Source organism: Lycium ferocissimum, chromosome 1, assembly GCF_029784015.1.
Source record: "Lycium ferocissimum isolate CSIRO_LF1 chromosome 1, AGI_CSIRO_Lferr_CH_V1, whole genome shotgun sequence".
NCBI classification, from domain to species: domain Eukaryota; kingdom Viridiplantae; phylum Streptophyta; class Magnoliopsida; order Solanales; family Solanaceae; genus Lycium; species Lycium ferocissimum.
Genome location: NC_081342.1, coordinates 61,141,670 through 61,162,527, shown reverse-complemented (window position 1 = coordinate 61,162,527; position 20,858 = coordinate 61,141,670).

The following is a 20,858-nucleotide window of genomic DNA, read 5'->3' as shown; positions in this document are numbered from 1 at the left end:
CTTTGCGGACGAGTCACGTATATAGTATGTCGGTCTTGTAAGCGGCTGCGTAAGCCGATGTATCATTATGCATTATATTACGAATTTCGTATGATTACTGATTTTACTTGATTTGAGAAAGACGAAAAGCATGTTGTTCTTTGAAAAGCTTCCATTATGCATTCATTTCATGATTTAAGAGTCCGAGAAGATTATGAGTACCACGAGGATCAGCGGGTTCGCTCGGCCCTAAGTAAGGGTCGGGTGCCCATCATGCCTCATCAAGTAGGGGTGTGACAGTTCATACTTGTGTCTTTTGATGACATCCTAGTATATAGTAAAACATTGCTGGAACATGTAAAGCATTTGAAGGTCACTTTCAATATTCTACAACAGAACTAGTTATTTGCTAAGAGATCTAAATGTACTTTTGCTAGACCCCAGATAGAATACTTGGGCCACATAATCACTTGTGAAGGGTGTCAACTGATCCCACAAAGGTGGAAGCAATGCTTAATTGGCCTCGAAAGGAGTACCAAAGGGTTGAGGGGATTTCTAGGACTGACAGGGTATTACAGAAGGTTTGTGAAGAATTATGGGCATATTAGCAAACCTCTGACAGCTTTACTCAAGAAGAACTCATTTCAGTGGAGTGAAGAAGCAAGCCTGGCCTTCAATCAACTGAAACAAGCAATGAGCACTGTTCCAGTTCTGACCATGCCTAATTATAACAAAATTTTTGTGATTGAGACTGATGCAAGCAATGGAGGCATATGTGCTGTCCTCACTCAGGATAACAGGCCTATAGCATATTTTAGTAAGACCTTAGCACCAAGGCTGTCACGACCCAACCCCGTAGGCCGTGACTAGTGCCCGAGCTGGACACTCGTATACCCTGACAACTATAATCGTCCACAACTAGCATAATAAGGAACTTATACATAGAAAGGCATGACGTCGTCTCAAAAAGCATCGCATATGTATACATATCACAACAACTTTCCCCGAGGAGTTACAACTTTCAACGAAGATAGCATCGTATATAAGCCGGCAAGGCTATCATAACACTCTGCTTTCAGAACATATATATATATATATATATATATATACGCAAGCCGACAAGGCTTCCACTACACACAACATCCCAAAACACATATATATACGCAAGCCACAAGGCCGGCCACTACGAATGGGAACGCCCCAAAACATAAGTCATACGGTGAGCCGAACGTAACTATATACAACCCACACACATATGTCCTACGGACCTCTAAGAGTGACAACGGTAACATATGACGGGACGAGGCCCCGCCGTACCCCCCGGCTAAGCATATATATACAACAAAAGGGTCGTACCAAAAATATAACGCTCGGAACAAGGGAGCACTCCAAGATAGCGGAATAGATATCCTAGGGCCGGCGGATCACCAAAGCGACGTCGTACCTTCGGGGTACGAAATGCGGCCTCTCCCGAAGAAAGGGGGGTCGATGCGAAATATGTCTTGGTATGTAAAAATGAAAATACGATCGAACAGGATCATAACCGAAATAAGAAGTACGGAAAAAAAGAGTACAATAACCGAGAATACCAAAATGCTTGCTTTCGAACACAAATCATGCATGTCAATATCATATGTCATATCCGGCCCACCATAGGACTCGGTGAACATGGTCGCCACCCGCGTCTGCGGCGCCGTAACACGAAAGCGTACTCCGGAGCACGAACATAACTCCGTATCACGGCATAACTCCATAACACGGCATAACTCCGTATCACATCATAACTCCATAACACGAGATAACACCATAACGTACATATATCGTACCCGACCTACAGTGAGGGACTCGGTGAAAAGATGTAATCACAGAATGCACAAACAGAGTAGTGAGTGATCATATGCATATAAATCATCTTTTGAGACTCAATAGATAAGTAGACTAATCAACGCTCGAGTATCAGGACGATAGTCATGTTCAGTACTCTTTGAATATCATTATGAACTATATCAAAATAAGGCCTCAGGGATCATAGACATGTATTAAGTTAATCCGAGTCAGTTTATAAAAGTTATAGACATTATTCATTATGGAATCCTTTAAGAATAGGAACCTTTATGCATCGTTTACTATCCAATCATACAAAAGACCGAGGACAATAGCTCGACTATATTAAGAATTCTAATATCAAGAAGTGAATAAGAATCATAAACATGCTCGGAACTTATGAATAGAGTTACCCCAAGCTCATATCGTATCTTACTTACATCTAAGACATGTCAAAAGAAAGAAGGGATAGGTTTTTTGCATACCTTTAGCGTTTACTCGCAACACACACGTATACGCTGCCCAATAGTACTCTAACCTATATTAAGATGTCAAGAACTACGATTAGGCTACGAGGAATTCAAAACGCATTCTAACGTTAGTAACTCCTTTCTAAATAATTTGACGACATCTCCTTTACATTCAAATCTACCACAAACAATCAAGCCAACACCAATGATCATGCGTTCAATTGCTAACCTGAGACCATTCAAACAAGACTCGAGAACACTTCAGACAACCCGCACAATATTCAAAACAGCCCAACCGACATACAATACAACCCGCAATCTTCCAAACTCAATAAGAACAATAACAACACATTCTTTCCTTCCAAATTCATGAATTATACCAACAATCCATACGTTACAATATTATCCATATAAACATAAGAAACTATATTAACAACATACTAACTTCTACAACAGCCCACAACGATTTCAACTCCAATTTGAACCATCAACTACTTTCATTTTCATCATAAAATCCACAACAACAACAATCAAAATACCAAGTAAAATCAATTCACCATTTCATGCACAAACAGTCCCTACACGGCCTCAACATCAACATATATAATTCCATGATTCCTATTCATTTCTACATACTACAACACGTTCAGACCATCCACAACACATGCAAAAGGAGATTAAACCTTACCTTTAATACTTGGCTTCTCAACTTGGTTCCAACTTGTGCCTTGAATTTATACTTGTTCTTGTTGCCCTAAAATCAACTCCACGTTATTACACATCTTCTAAGGAGTTGAATTGCTTGGAGAAAATATTTTTTGATCAAGGTTTGCAAGATCATTCTCGACCGACCATGGCGGGAGAATTCTACATCTCTTGGTTTCTAAGTTTGGTGAAGATGAAAATGGTTTGCTTGGTCATCAAATTTCCATTTATATGGTGCCTAGGTGTTGGGCACATGTCCCACTCATGGCTTGAGCCAATCAAATGTGGCCAAGCCATGGGTGGGACCCATACGGCCAATTTTGACTTGATTAGTGAAATGATTAAGTCTTAATCCCACTTTAATAATCTAATCATGGTTAATTAATCCTTAATCTCCATTAATATTTCTATACCAAATAAAATTTATAAGCAACTTGTGCATTAAAATAAAATCGGAGATTAAAAGTCTCTACCTCGGATCCCAAAATAGTCTTGTCCTTAACTTGTCGCGATTAGCTTTAGAATATCCCAATGTTTAAAAATACGGGATATAACAAAGGCATTTGGGAAAATCTATGTATGAGAAATAATTCATGGCTGTATTAGCAGCTATTGACAAATGGAGACACAATGTACAAGTAGGAAATTTTATCATCACACCTGACCACTTCAGTCTTAAATACATGATGGAGCAAAAGGTTACTACATCAATTCAACAGAAGGGCCTAACTAAATTGTTAGGGTTGGATTATGAAATCTAATATAGGAAGGGAACTGAAAATACGGTTGCAGATGCCCTCTCTAGGGTGGTTGAAGAGCAAGCTGAAACCAATGCAATCTCTGGCACTCATCCTACACGGATGACTGAGGTAGGAAAGAGTTATGAAGGTGACAGTCACATTCAAGAAATGATAACAACCTTAACTGTAAACCCTCAAGATCATGAAGGGCAAGGTTGCTCAGGTTCAGAACTAAGGTGTATGTGGGAAAAACCACTGCTTTAAGACAGCAGATATTGCAAATCATGCACTCATCAGCCTTGGAAGGTCATTCTGGTCAACAAGGCACATTAAAGAGAGTGTAATTGTATTTCTTTTGGCCTGGAATGAAGAAGGAGGTGCAAGAGTTTGTGTCAGCCTGTGTCATCTGTCAAAGGAGCAAGGATGAGAATGTGGCATACCCAGGTCTCTTACAACCTTTGGAGATTCCCAGTCAAGCTTGGAGTGACATAAGCTTAGATTTTATAGAAGGACTGCCCAAATCTCAAAGGAAGGATGTTATTTTGGTTGTAATAGATAGATTCACCAAATATGCCCATTTTTTGCCCTTAATACATCCTTATACAGCCACCCAAGTTGCAGAATTATTCATCAAGGAGGTATACAAGTTACATGGGTTCCCAAGGACTACGGTGTCACACAGGGATAAAGTGTTTACTAGCATTTTTTGGCAACAGTTGTTTAAGGCAGCTGGCACTACCTTGTGATATATGAGTACAACATACCACCCTGAGTTTGATGGATAGACTGAAAGGTTAAATAGATACTTAGAAGGGTACTTAAGAGCTATGACCATGAGCAGGCCTAAACAATGGGCTAGTTGGTTGCATTTGGCTGAGCTGTGGTATAATACTAACTACCACACAGCCCTGCAAAGCACCCTATTCTATGCCCTTCATGGATATGACCCACCCCAATTGCCAATGGGGGCGCTCGTTCGGACATCGGTTCGATGCAGCCAGAGGACTTGATTCGATGGGGATACGGTTCAATAAGTACCCTGGGGTCATTTGGTACAGGCACAAGCCAGGATGAAATGGTATGTAGACAAGAGGAGGTCTGAGAGGCAGCTGCAGGTTGGAGACTGGGTATATCTTAAGCTCCAACCGTATAAACAGACTTCTATTGGCTTAAGAAAACATTTGAAACTCTGTCCTAGGTTTTATGGTCTTTATAAGGTGGGGCAAATAATTGGCACAGTAGCTTATAAGTTGCAACTTCCTAGTACTGTACAGATACATCCTGTCTTCCATGTTTCACTTCTTAAGAAGAGGGTGGGCCCATCTATCACACCCCAACAACAACTTCCCTTGGTTGGAAATAATGGTCAAATACTAGTGCAGCCAGTGGCTATCTTGCAGAGAAAAATGGTGGAGGAAAATAATGCAGTTGTTGTTATATAATGGGAAAATTTATCCCCAGAAGAGGCTACATAGGAAGATTGGTCCTTTATCAAAGCTCAATTCCCAAATTTTGTGCAACAAGGACAACAACATTCTTGAGGACAAGAATGTTTTCGCGGAGGATGGAATGTAATGAACTTGGAAGAATGGTTAAAAGATCTCCACTAAAATGACTGCGTATGGGTTACTATTTAGCTGATAATTAACGGTAATATTAAGTTAGTTATAATAAAGGAGGTTGACACGCGGGAGGCTGGGATACAAACAGATGAAAGGCTGAGATTAAGTGCAAATAACAACTAATACACCAAAGTGGCAGAGAAAATGCAGGAAATTACTGGTATTATTCTTCTTCCTCATGTTTTTCTTCTCTCTCTCTGAATTCTCTTTCTTCCCTTCTTATTTCTCTTCCTAAATTCCCTAATTCTTCGTATCAAATTGATGATTCAAGCAACTGATTAGCTGGGATCATCTATTAGCGTCAATCCTTATCCATTTCGTTCCATTTCAGGTATGAACTTAGGCGTCGACTGAATTGTGAAGAGGAAGCAATTGGACTTGATTTCTATTTACGAATTTTCTATTATTGTAGCTGCTGAGTTTATTAATTCGAACTATTTCTATTTGTTGAAGAGTTATAGCTAATATTTGGGAAATTATTATAATCGTTGAGTTCCTTGAATTGGTTATTATAAATATAGACCGTTGGGCTGTTAATTGGAATTCCTAAACTGTTGAGATCATTACAAGAAGGAGCGATTTTTTGGTAGATTCGAAATAGGTGTTTGGAGGTGAAGAAATGGTGAGGGGTGGAGATAAAGGTGACGACGGTGGTGGTGGGTGGAGTTTTGGACGATGGTTTCGAGTTGGCTTATCGAACAGTGGCGGAGGATGGGTGATGGGTGATGGGGTGGTGGCTGCGGTGGGTTGGGGGGGTGAAGGAGATGGAAGGGTCTGTTTGGTGATAGTTTAACGGTGGGAGGTGGTGGTCGGGAAATGGGGTGGTGACGGGTTAGAGATGATGATTTTTTTCTTTTTGTTTTTGTTGTGGGTCCCTCTATTTTGTATATATTTTTCTACCTATATATCGTGTATCTTTGTGCGTGTCCCCCCCCCCCCCCCCCCCCCCCCCCCCACAAACCCTCTTTTTTTATGGAATTAATATCCTCTTTTTGTATGGGATCAAAAACGTGTAGTGCATCTGTGAAGGAAAAAATGGCATGGGCAAAGTTTGTTGGGAAATGATAAGAAGGAATTTTGATATGTGGCACAATGTGATTGGTTCTCTTTTTTTTTTTTTTTTTTTTTTTCTTTGTTTTTGTTTTAATAAAAATCTAAATACACTTATAAGCATATTAATCACCTAATTTTAGACTAAGAAAAACACAAACTTACACATTTAAATCCAGTTAAAAAGAAAAAGAAAAGAATATTTTTTGAAAATTTTCACTTTATCTTAAATACGACTCTATTTTTTATTTTCACAACAAAACAACTAAAATGAGATAAAATTCAGAATAGCAAGATTAAGCCGAAAACAAATATTTAATGTTAAAAATCGTGTAAAACAATTTGGGGAGGGTAAAAACTTACATGTCTACCAACATCACGAAATTGTTAGGATAAATAACAAACAAATGAATTGATTAAAAGTTAAAACGTGAAAAAAGACAAAGCAAGTTGGAGATACGGAGACTTACAAGACAAAGCAAGACTTGAAGACCTGGCTATGCAATTTTCCTTGCGGAAACCAACGGATTATATAGTGTAGGTGGTAATTTAAAGTATTTAGGATTAGTATATAAGGTAATGTATTAAAGTCTTAAATATTAGAAGTTTTTATGTAGTTCAAACAAGGAAAGATTTCATAACCAAAATTATTTTAGATATATTTTTTGTATAAAATTATACTTATTTAATATTTAAAAAAATTGTAAATGACTTTTTTGTCTACTGTAAAAACTTCTAATGAAAGGCAAAAAGTTCAATTAACATTTATAAGGCCCTACATGCTTTTAATATAGTATGGTATGATATGTGCATGTCTACTGGGCTATGATAATATTTCTTACTGAAATATCTCGTCCATTCATTTATTGACTAATGTCGCGCGTAAATTTATGCATGCATAATATATTTTTACACATACTTCATAAAATTAGGAATTTTTTAACATAAATAGAAAGAAACTAACTGAAACATAGATACATATATATTTTTACACACTATGTGCTTAGAATGGGCCACGTGAAACCAGAACAAGAGTGGTGGTTTGAGCCTTTGGCCACTTTAATTTGTTACATGGAAAGTAAATAAATACCACATAATATACTGACGAGTCACGTGAAACCCCAACAAGAATTTCGTCTAAATTTTGTTTAGCAACATGATTTATTTATTTATTTATTCATTTTTTGTTGAGAACTTGACTGCATTCATGAAAACGAGACAATTGCCACAATATGGTGAGAAGGATCACGTGAAACAAGAACAAGAGTTGAGTCTAAAAAATGATTTAGCCACTCGATCTCTAGAAAACGACCAAATACCAAAGTAGGGTCATGAAAAACAAGAAAAAGATTTAAATCTCAGCCATATCTCAGCCTTAGGCTCAACCAAACATCCACAACGTAACTCACATGTATATCATAAAATCGCACAGACAACTCACATGTCATAATCATATCTAAGTGTGATAAATCAGATATGCAAGTTATAATCCGTGTGTACAGTGCATGACTAACAGCTAACCATATGTAATCCGATATACATGAACTTTGGTAATGTTAAACAACCACATATACGATGCCTATAACATTATACTAGCATGATTGGCCGTAATAATAGTTAGCAACCAAAAAAATTTTAACCCAACAATTGCTCTCCGAACCAAGCGACAGTCTCAAATGCTTAAAATAGTCATCGCATAGGGAACTGAGAAGAGCATATTAAACATTTATAGAAACATCAACCCATAACCCCTACAGGTTTTATAACCCGGTATTGGTATATATATTCGTCATCTTATATGTATGGGAGCCCTATATACATTTTTTGTAACCAAAAACCATCACTCAGGTTATCTACCTGTGATGTTGGGGGTGGGGGCGGGGTCTGTATATAGAATATATTTGTACAAAAGAGGGGACATACCCCTAACCTCTTGAAACTATACTAAAAGTGTTAATGGAGGAGGAATCTAAAGGGCTAAAATACAAGATATACCCCTATATACATAATTTATGTAAAGTAATACTATCAATTTAGGAAAATTCCCTCATTGAGGTGAAAGTCTTAACTTACCTCAACCCTAATTAGCCTTAACCTTCATGAACTGTCTTCCCTCGCTCTGAATTCACCAAATTAGCGACAAAATCTCAAATTTAATTACTCATGTGGATTATATGCGTAATGGTCTAGGAAATAATTTCCTCTTGGTTTTGTCCCCTAGTATATACTACTCCCTCCATCCCAATTTAAGTGTTTTAGTTTGATTGGGCATAGAATTTAAGAAACAAAGGTAGACTTTTTAAACATGTGTGTAGTCCTTTAAATCTTGTGGTCTTAAACTTGTCATGTACTCCCTCCGTCTCAAAATATTTGTCGCCTTTTTATTTACACGCCCCTTAAGAAACAATGATTAGAAGGTTTTTTTTACTGCCTTAACCTTATTTATGTCTAAGCTATCATCTTCTCTACATTAAATGTTCAAATCAATTCATGTGTTAAAGCAGAAGTTTGTAGTCTTCAAGAAAAATTCTACCAAGGGTGAAATAGGAAAAAAATGATTAATTTTGCCCTGAACTCCGAAAACGACAAATAATTGAGACAACTATTTTTAGTAACCACGACAAATATTTCGAGACGGAAGGAGTATAATGTTGGGATTAAAAAACTTACTAAATGTAGAAAGACGCACTCTGTTTGGGACAAATTAATAAGGAAGTAAGACACTTAAATTAGGACGGATGGGGTATATAACGAGCAAGTTCCTTAGGTTAATTGAGCGAACTAACCAAAGAGATGGGTTAAAAAGTATGCATTTGACTCTACTTTGGTATTTTGGTCGTTTTCTAGAGATCGAGTGGCTAAACCCTGTCACTACATTGTGGTAATTGTCTCGTTTTCATGAATACCGTCAAGTTCTTAAAAAAAAAAAAAAAAAAAAAAAAAAAAATTGCAATCAAGATGCTAAACAAATTTTAGACACAATTCTTGTTGGGGTTTCAGGTGACCCGTCAGTATATTCTGTGGTATTAACTCATTTTCCATGTAACAAAGTGGCCAAACGCTCAAATCACCACTTTTGTTCTGGTTTCACGTGGCCCAATTCTCAGCTCATAAAAGGCAAACTTATAGATATAACTACGTGAGGATCTTGCTGTGTATTCGCGTGTATTTGGGCGAGGCTCTTCCCTTGCCCGCCAAGGTTCGAATATTTTATTTGAATTGTATGTCATATGTCTTGTATCTCATATGTATGGCGCTCAGACCAAATACACTCAGGCCAAATACATATGGTGAAATGAACTCAAATACAAGGAGAAGAAGCTAGGGAAAATATGTAAGAAAAGAAATGTTGTTGGCCAGGTTCGAACCTGGGCGGGGCTGAGGAAGAGCCTCGCCCAATAACCATTTCAGCCACTCCAACTTTATGTATTTTGGTGTAGCTACGAATGGTAATTTACAAAATCACTGTAGCTACTTAATATAAATAAATTAAAAGGTAGTTATTATCAATAATTACCTCTTAGAAGAAGCTACGCCAAATAAAAATCCCTAAAAATAAAGGGAACACAAATACAACTTTTTGAAATGATAATTAAAAAGATTAAAATTACTTTGTAAAAATTACATAAATACAACTTATTCAAAATTTTAACTTGTTAATTACAAAAGTACAAATTTTACATTCCTAAAATATCAATAATACTTAATTTTAGGAGTTGGTGCCATCCACTTTTTACTTTCTCTTCCCCAGCCCCAACCAAAAAAATACTATGAAAAGGGCATGAGAGAGAATGTAACTTTCCAAATAAACAAATACTGTTTTAAAAAGAATTTTTTCTTTCGTTTCCTCCTCTTTATTCTTCTCTCTCTCTCTCTCTTTTTTTTTTCATTTGATGACTGATGCAATTATTTTTTTGTGACTAAAAGAAATTATTTGAATACATTAATATTAAGAAAAGTACATGAAAGATATGGTATAAGAAAAGTACATGAAAATAATTTAACTGAAAAAATGATAACAAAATATTTGTTGATATAATAGTATAAATTAGTATATTATATATAGTATATAATATAATGATACCATTTGTGTGTGTGTGTGTGTGTGTGTGTATATATATATATATATATATGTATGTATGAATATATTACTATACATGCCAACCAATTCTACTCTACAATAACATATATAGTATACAATATACAATATATTGATGGAATAATATATATGATTGTTCAAATATATATATATATACAGTAATATACTGGTTCATGAATTAACTTTTTTTTTTTTTTTTTGTTAAAATTCTTGAATTAGCTGCTAGTGGATTGTGCTGAAGCTTTTTTAGGTAAGTAATTATTGTGTTTTATATGAATTTAATTATGTTATCACTAATATAGTGTATCTCCTTATTTTTAGCTTTTTATTCATACCAATAATCTCCTTGTTTTTAGCTTTAAATTAGTTGTATATTATATAATTAACTCTTATATGTCTTGTATTTATGAAAGTTCCCCAAAAATAAATATGTATCTTGTTTCAGTTAGTATCTTTCTAGTTATGTTAAAAATTCTTAATTTTATGAAGTATGTGTAAAAATACATTATGCGTAAATTTATGCGCTACGACATTAGTCAATAAATGAATGGACTAGATATTTCGGTAGAAAAATATCATCATAACCCAGTAGTCATGCACATAACATATATATTTAAACAAAACATTTGTTGTGCACAAAACAAATATCTTTTATAATCTCCTAACATACATGTACTAATATGCGATAGTTTAGATTTATGGATGGGACTCCTCTCCATTTCCACTCTCTCCATTTTCCCCAAGTTCCTATTTGGATGAAAGACACATGTCACAGTTAATAATTAATGGTTGATATCTGATTTCCCAAATCAATGTCCTAACCATTGTTAAAATAACAAATATTTTCTTTATTTACTCTAAAAAGATTTGACAATCCCAAAATTCTAGCTAAAACATTATCTCGCCTATAAATTAATCCTAAAATTTTCTTTCTTTCCTATTTATTACGTGTCATATAAATGACTTATAAATTTTCTTTTCTTGAATTAAAATTAAAGTATCATGCCTATAAATTAATCCTAAAATTTTCTTTCTTTCCTATTTATTACGTGTCATATAAATGACTTATAAATTTTCTTTTCTTGAATTAAAATTAAAGCACGAAGTTTACAAAAAAAAATATGGGAATATATCTAGATGGACGTGGGGGGGGGGGGGGGGAATTAAAAACAAATGTACAAAAAAAAAATTGTTCAAGAGAAACAACAACAAAAAAAAAAAAAAAAAAAAAAAAAAAAAAGGAAGAGCACATAATAAATAGGAAAAGAAAAAAAAAATTAGGATTAATTTATAGGTGAGATAATGTTTTAGTTAGAATTTTGGGATTGTCAATTTTTTTTAGAATAAATAAAGAAAATATTTGTTATTCTAACTATGGTTAGGACCTTGATTCACTACTAAAAAACTGCCAAAAATCGTCGGACAAAAAACCGACGGACAACCGACTTCCTGCGTCGGTTTTTTACATTTCTAATTTTTTTTAATTATTTTAATCAAAAAACCGACGGACAAAGTCGGTTTTTTTGGCAGAATTTTAAAAATATTTAACCGCCAACAAAACCGACGTCCAACGTCGATTTTATTAAAAAAAAATAATAATAATTAATATAAAACCGACGTCGTACGTCGGTTTTATTTTTAAAAACATTTTAAATAATATGCAATTCAGTTTGTTTTTTAAAAAAATAATAAATAATTTTTTTTTAGGAAACCGACGGACAGGGTCGGTTTCCTATTTTTTTTTAAAATTTTTGGGTCAAAATCCGGTCAAACATGCGGGAAAAACCGACGGACAGGGTCGGTTTTGTCCGTCGGTTTTTCTTTAAAATAGCACCAGACGGGTTTTGCACCCATTTCTTCTTCTCTTCCAAAATTAAAACCCCATTCCCACCCAAACCCTACCCGCCGCCCTCCCCTTCGGCCACCCCGTCCACCCATTTCGCCACCGCCCAACGCCGCCGCTCGCCAGCCCGTCCCCACCAATCCCGCACCCGTTTTGAAGTTAATTAGTTGAGGTTAGTTTCTCTTAAATTAGGGCTTTTAAAATTCTTTCAATTTTAGTTTTATTTGTAGATTTTAAGCCTAATGCTAATCTATTTAGCTTTGTTAAACATCATTTACAATGTTATTAATGTTGAATTTGTGAAAAAAATGTAAACTTTATTTGACTAGTTTAGTTGTCATTTTTTTTTTTTGGCTTGAGATTGTGTTATATTTTGCATGTTCTTTGTCAATGTATTTGTGTTAGCTTAGTTATGATTCTTTGTAATCTTATTGATGTTGAATATGTGCAAAAATGTATACTTTAATTATTTGACTAGTTTTTTTTTTGTTGGATTGTGCTTTTTGTTAGAATTTCATAAGTTATTAGAATTGTTATTGATCATTCCAAATTAGAATTAGTTGAGATTGTGCTTTTCAAAGTTAGAATTGTTAAGTTATAGTATTTCTATAACCTCAATACTAAAATGTAGATTTTATTTCTCTAGATTTACTTTTCAATTTTTAGAATTGGTTGGAATTGTGCTTTTCAAAGTTAGAATTATTAAGTTATGTTAGAATTATTAAGTTATAATATTTCTATAACCTCAAAACTAAAATGTAGACTTTATTTGACTAGATTTACTTTTCAATTTTTAGAATTAAAGTTAGAATCCATAAGTTATTAAAGTTAGAATTGTTATTGAGAATTCAAAGTTAGAATTGGTTGGGATTGTGCTTTTCAAAATTATATTAAAGTTAGAATTTATAAATTATTAAAGTTAGAATTGTTATTGAGAATTCAAAGTTAGAAGTGGTTGGGATTGTGTTTTCTTAAGTTATATTTTAAGTTAGTATTCTTAAGTTATAATATATTTCTATAACCTCAATAATTTGTGGGTATATTTTTGTAGATGGATCGTATGTGGATGTATAATATGAATAATAGTAATCGTGTGGGTGTACATGATGAATTTGTTAAAGGTGTTGATGGATTTATCACACATGCAATGACACTTCACCCTTTTCAAAATGAAGGGGTAATTAGGTGTCCTTGTTCTCATTGCCGTGTATGAAGTATTTGAAACCGGAAGCGGTTAGGGTTCATTTATATAGTCGTGGGTTTAAGCAGAAATATTATGTTTGACCGATCATGGAGAGATCCGATGGGGTCAATGGTATATTTTACAATATGGTTGTCGGTGAAAGTAGTGTGTCGCGGAATATAGTCATGTCCAATATGATAGAGTTAATGATATGGTTAATGATGCTTTTGGCGTACGATCAGGGTTTGAACTCCGAGCAAAATTTTGAGGAACCTCCTAATGAAGAAGCAATGCGCTTCTATCAAGAATTAGAAGAGGCTAGTCGTCCACTTTGGTTAGGGAGTCGCATTCTAAGTTGTCTTTGCGCTTAGAATGATTAACATCAAATCGATTGACCATGGAAGTTCGCTATGGACTCAATGATTAAGCTTGTAGGGGAACTAGTTAGTCCGGAATTCGACATACCTAAGAGTTACTATGAAGCAAAGAGATTGGTTTCCAAATTAGGATTGTCGTATGATAGAATTCATTGTTGTCCAAACGGTTGTATGTTGTTCTATAAGCAAGATGCTGATTTAAATGAATGTAAAATATGTGGACATGCGCGTTATAAGCGGACACCTAGTGGAAAGACGGTTCCAATTAAGGCGATGCATTATTTACCTATTATACCTAGGTTAAAGAGGTTGTTTGCATCGCCGAGTTCGCTCCCTCACGAGATGGCACAGCGAAAATAGAAGGCCACCTGGTGTTATGTGTCATCCATCGGATGGAGAAGCGTGGAAACATTTTGATAGAACTTATCCTGATTTTGCTAGTGAACCAAGAAACATTCGTTTGGGTTTGTGTGCGGATGGTTTCACACCATACTCTGTTTCGGCTGCACCCTATTCTTGTTGGCCTATATTTCTTACTCCATATAATCTACCGCCTGAGATGTGTATGACAAGTCCCTATATATTCCTAAATTGTGTTATCCCTGGTCCTCGTAATCCAAAAGTTTTGATTGATGTCTATCTACAGCCTTTGATTGATGAGTTAAAACAATTGTGGTGTGAAGGTGTAGTGACATATGATATATCAACTAAGAGCAATTTCAATATGCGTGCTTCTTTGATGTGGACCCCGTATTAACGATTTTCCCCGCGTATGGGATGTTGTCCGGTTGGATGACCGCCGGAAAGCTTGCTTGTCCTCATTGCATGGAAACTAGTAAAGCTTTCACTTTAAAACATGGCCACAAAAATTCATGGTTTGATTGTCATCGTCAATTCTTGCCTATGGATCACCAATTCAGAAAATGAAACAAGCATTTAGAAAGAATAAAATTGAAAATGATCCCCCACCTCGAACATTGTCGAGAAGAAATTTGGGGGAGGGTTTGTCACTTGCCTAAGGTCACGTGTTGCCCCTTATAGACTACCCGGTTATGGTGTTGAACATAATTGGACTAAACAGAGCATATTCCGGGGAGTTACCGTATTGGAAGGATAATCTTCTACGGATAATCTTGATGTGATGCATATTGAAAAAAATTACTTTGATAATTTGTTCAACACCGTTATGGATGTTAAAGGCAAGACAAAAGATAACCCAAAAGCTAGATTGACCTAAAGGAATATTGTAGGCGCCCGAATTGAACTTGCAAGAGTTAGCGAATAATAAAGTGTTCAAACCCAAGGCTAGTTTTTCATTCACTTTGGAGGAGAAACGACGCATTTGTCAACGGATTAAGAATTTGCGGATGCCGGAGGGTATGCGTCTAATTTTGACAAGCGTGCTGATATGAATGAAGGAAAATTAATTGGTATGAAAAGTCATGATTGCCATGTTTTCATGGAAACTTTGATTCCTATTGCATTTAGCCGCCTACCGGAAAGAATATGGAAACCAATCACAGAGATAAGTTTGTTCTTCAAGGATTTATGTTCTAACACTTTGACGGTAGAAAACCTTCAAAGAATGGAACAGTATTCCAATATCATTACAACTAAGCTCGAGAAGATCTTTCCATGTGGATTTTTGATGTGATGGAACATCTTCCCATTCATCTTGTACAAGAGGCGCGCCTTGGAGGCCCGGTTCAAACTAGGTGGATGTATCCTTTAGAGAGGTAAGTAACCAAACTTACTAGCTCTTTCTTTAACAAGATATTTTGTTAACTAATTACTGTTCCTATTGATATTAAACATGTGTGCAGGACCATTGGCAAATGCAAAAAATTGGCTAAGCAGAGATCTAAGATTGAAGGATCTATTTGTGAAGCGTATCTTGCAAAGGAAACAAAGATTGCTCATATTATTTCGGAGAGCAAGTGTCGTGTATGAGAGAAATAGGCCCAACCGTAATGATGAGGATGGGGTTGATCCTAACTACCCACCAATGTCCATCTTTAATCAACCAGGATGAAGTTCTAAAAAGCCTCCAAAACGAACCACGAGTATCATGGAGAGGTAATCAGCCGTGACACATGTTTTGCTCAATTGCCCTGAAATTCAAGTATATATTCGGTGAGTGTTGAATTATGTGACTGAATTACATGGGTAACTGATAAGGGTGAAACTAATGAAAATCTTGCATATGTCGAGCAAGCTTACTTCGTAGAACTTGAGGGCGATGAAGCCATATATTCTAAGTTTTCCCATTGGTCGTACGATTTTGTAAGTGTGGAAATTCATTGCATAATTTTAATTAAATGTAGGCTACATAGAAGTTATTGAATTTTAATTTTCCTCCTTATTATATAGGTTTATCATACGAGAACATTCCCAATTTGTGAAAGATATAGCTCTTGGACCAGTAATGAAGTTAGGACAATGAAAAGTACATTGTTAATGGCTACAAGTTTCAAACCGAAGAAGTTTCTCAATATAAGAAGACGAATAATAGTGGAGTGTGCATTAAAGGCGATGCTGATGGTAGCGGTGTAACTGTTGATTATTACGGTGTGCTGCAGGAGATCATACAACTTAAGTATCCAGGTTACCCTAAGAAGAAGATAACATTATTTCGGTGCAAGTGGTTTGATCCAAGCCAAAGAGGTACAAGGGTGAATCGTCAACATAACATAATTGAAGTCAAACACACAAGACAATACAATCGCTATGATCCCTTTATAATTGCACAAAATGCTGCAAGGTCTATTATGCTCCATATCCTTTGCGTAGGGATAAGGCTGATTGGTGGGTGGTTATAAAGACTAAGCCCGTGGGGAGGATTGAGGTCGATAATGCATTAGATGTGGCGTATCAAAAATGATGTAACAAGCTTGTTCATCAAACGGTTGATACGTAGTTAGAAAATAGTTTGGAACATCCTCAACACATATTGGAAGAAGGTTGATGAAGATGATGTAACTATCATAGAAAATGTTGAGGAAGAATCGACCGACGGACTCGAAACAAGCGACGAGGAAGAATCATCCGATGAAAATGAAACAAGCGAGGATGAGTGGGAGGATAACTAGTTGCATGTTAGTTTATTCTATACTTGATAATAACACAATTCTATACTTGTTAAATTTTTACCTACGATCAATATATCATTATCGAGTTATTAATTTTATATATGCATGTCATCGTGGTAGTGATCAAGGTAGAGGTAGAGGTAGAGGTAGAGATAGAGGTAGAGCCGGAGGTACTAGTAAGAGAAAAGATAAAAGACCTATAGATCCTACGCCTACTAGTAGTCATCCATTCCGTCCGCTCCACATATGCGCCTACTCCGCCTTCTTTTTTTATGCCCGGCTCTTCTATGCGGCCGGCCGTCCGGTCGGTCTTTCACCGCACCACCTCAGCCGACATCATTTACCTATCCTACTTCTATACCTACACCTATGTATTGCCCACCACGTGCGCATCTCCTAGCACATCGGCCACTTTGTCTTCTTCTCCTTCTCCTTCTCCAAATGGTACACCTCCAAGTGTATCTAATTTGCGCCTTAGAGATAGCAGCTCTGAGCCTGAGTCACTGCCATCCAACCAGTCTCAGACCCATCGTCGTCCCTCCCCGCACCGCTCCCCGCTTCCCGCACTCGCACCCGCACCGGCTCCTATGCGGCTGTGGACCGATACATCATGGTTTACACCGGGAGATAGAGATGCGATAGGTCGGATTTTCATCGTGCTCCGAGGGAGTTGGGTAAGATTGTCTTTTATTAAGTTTTCCTAACGTTTTTTTTCATCTTAATCTAATATGCATTATTTTTTTTAATCGTGTTCTATCCGCATCACGACACTACAAAAGTCATACCGGATGTTATTCGGAGGCTTTATGGCAATCATTTTTATACTTCATGGACCGAAATCCCATATGATACTCGACAGCTATGTTTAGAGAGTTTAACGTATACATCTTATTATACATATTTTATAACTTGAATTTACTTTTATATAAATCATCTAACATTAGCTATTTGATTTGCATATGTATTGTACATGGGATCCAACGGACAATGATAGGATTGCGCAAACTTTGAGAAGAAGGGAGCGCAAGGTTGTCTCGATTGGTTTTCGAGGGCTAGAAGGTATATGATGATGCCCCAATGGCTAAACGCTGAATAGTGGGAGAAACTTAAGGCATATTGGCAAACTCCTGAGTTTATCGCCAAGTCTGAGCAGGCAAAGGCTGCCCGTGCATCCCGTAAAGGTGGCTCTTGCACATCGCGGGTGCAAGAAGTCAAAACGTGGCTAGGACAATGGTAAGTAATTTTATACTTTTAAAGTTACCTACGATCAATATATCATTATTGAGCTATTAATTTTATGTTTAACTTTTTTTTTTTTTTTTTTGCGTAAAAGCTACGGGATGTATGCCAACTCAGATCGCCTATTCCTAAAGACCCATACAAAAAAAGAAGCACGAGCCGGATCCGACCTTATGGGTCGAGGACAAAATTCTGTGATTCCTATGTAAGTGATAATTTTATTATTTAAGTAATTATATATAAGTTTAATTATGATAATATTCGTTATATACTAAGTTTCATTTTTTTAATATACAGAGGGCAATATATGGATCATGTGGACCAAAAGACAAACAAACTCACCGAGCATCCGAGCCGTCCTCCACCTAATTAGAGATAGATTTTTGGTGTAGAGCAAGGCTTGGGAGTACAAAAGGGTAGAGCGTACGGTCTAGGCCCAAGGAACAACTTAAGTCGCCTTCGGTCGATTGCGAGGTGAAGGGTCTTCTCGACAAGCCGAGGGAGCCGATGATGTTCGTGTCGCGCAAATTGCCGAACTTAATAGGAAATTAGCCGAAACCGAGGCAAGAAGAGTCGAGGAAAGTAACACCATGAAAGCGAATATTGATTTGCTAATGGCACAAGTTAAAAGCCACATCGCATGTGGACGTTTGGTGTGCCCCCTTCTCCCCCTCTCGACCTTAAGATGATGATGACGGTGATTTCGTAGCCCGAACACCGGATGATCATTGTAGTAGTTTGAATTTAATAATGGACTTATGTTAAAACTAGTTAATGGTACTTTTGGTTGGTCATTTAAATATTTTAACTTTGAAGGTTTATTTAGATCGTATTTGATGTGTTTTATTATTACTTAGGATGATTTTATGTGTCGTAGCTCTTTTTTAGAATTGATTTCGAGCATTTTAATGCTAGTTTTGAGCAGCTTTTTTGTTATTGGTTTCGATATTTTGTACTGGTTTTTGTGCAAAGTGGTTGCAGAAAATGCATGATCCGCATGCTGAAAATTTTCCGTAAAACCGACGGAAAATCGACTCGTCCGTCGGTTTTCCGGAAATTAATTTTGCGTATTTTCCGTAAAACCGACGAAAATCGACTCGTCCGTCGTTTTTCTGTAAATTAATTTTGCGTATTTTCCAGAAAACCGACTCTGTCCGTCGGTTTTCTGGAATTAATGCTTATATTTTACAAAAAAACGACTCGTGTCGTTTTATAATTAAAAATAAAAAATTATATAAAAAACCGACGCAAGGCGTCGTTTTTTCATAAAATATATATTATTTATATATAAGATAAAAATCCGAATTTAATAAAACCGACCCCGTCCGTCGGTTTTTTTTTAATTTTTAAAAATATTTGAATAAAAACCCGACGGACAACGTAACCGATGTCGTCCGTCGGTAAAAACCGACGTTGTCCGTCGTTTTTCTGAAAGCGAGGCTATTAAAACCGACGGACGTTAAAATGTCGGTTTCCCGTCGGTTTGGTTAAAAAAACCGACGCTAGATGTCGGTTTTTGTCAACGGTTTTTTCCGTTTTTTTAGTAGTGATTTGGGCAATTAGATCTCAACCATTAATTATTTACCATGACATGTGTCTTTCATCCAAGTAGAAACTTGGAGAAAATGGAGAGAGTGGAAATGGAGAGGAGCCCCATCCTAGATTTATATACATATTTATCATCATGGTCTACCATAATTTTCATCAAGACTATTCTCGATAGGATTGGATACAAATAATGTGCATCTCTTCATTGACGTATGTAAAATATAAACAATTTGAGCTCACAAATACAAGAAGACATTTACGTACATGCTGTTTAAATTTATTTACTTGTAACCGTTTTTCTCAATTAAATCTAACATGTTGGTCGTCGTATATTTCACAACTAAAAAGTTACATTTTTTACCAACCAAGAGAATCCGGAGCCAAAAGGGTAGAAAAATACACGGTATAAACTAAAAGGGGGCGGCCAAAAATTTATATACCAAAAGGGGTATAACGTGGATCAGCCCACGTTATACCCCAACTTTTTTTTTTAATTTGTCAGATTCATTGAAATCGATTTTTTTTTTTTTAAGTAAAACGTGGAGGGATCCACGTTTTACAAATATATTTTGTAAAACGTGATCCCTCCACGTTATACAAATATATATTTGTAAAACGGGATCCCTCCCCCCGACTCTCATTCACTTGTTGCCCTAAAATTTTCATCTTCTCCTCCGCCTCTTCCTCCATCTTCATCTTGCTTAATTTTGATCTCCTTCTCCTTTTCCTTCTCCTCCATTTATTTTCTTTTAAAACCTTGCGTAGCCATAGCCTAATTTTTGGAGCAACTTATTCATCCTTATCTTTTGTTGCTATCTAAATTAAGGTATTTTTTTCTAGCTCATATAATTGTATATTTCTAGTAGATGTAGAATATTTGTTTGTCTTATATATCTTAATTGTTATTTTTTACTTGTGTTATTTTAATACGTATAAGATATATGTTTGTCTTATTTGTGTTATTTTAATTTGAACTTAAGATATGATTGTTAGAAGCATTATTATATAAAAGGTCTGATTTGTTTAGTACCACTTTTGAAGAAATTTGTTGTTATGTTACTGTTATTTTTGTGGATTGTTATATAAAATT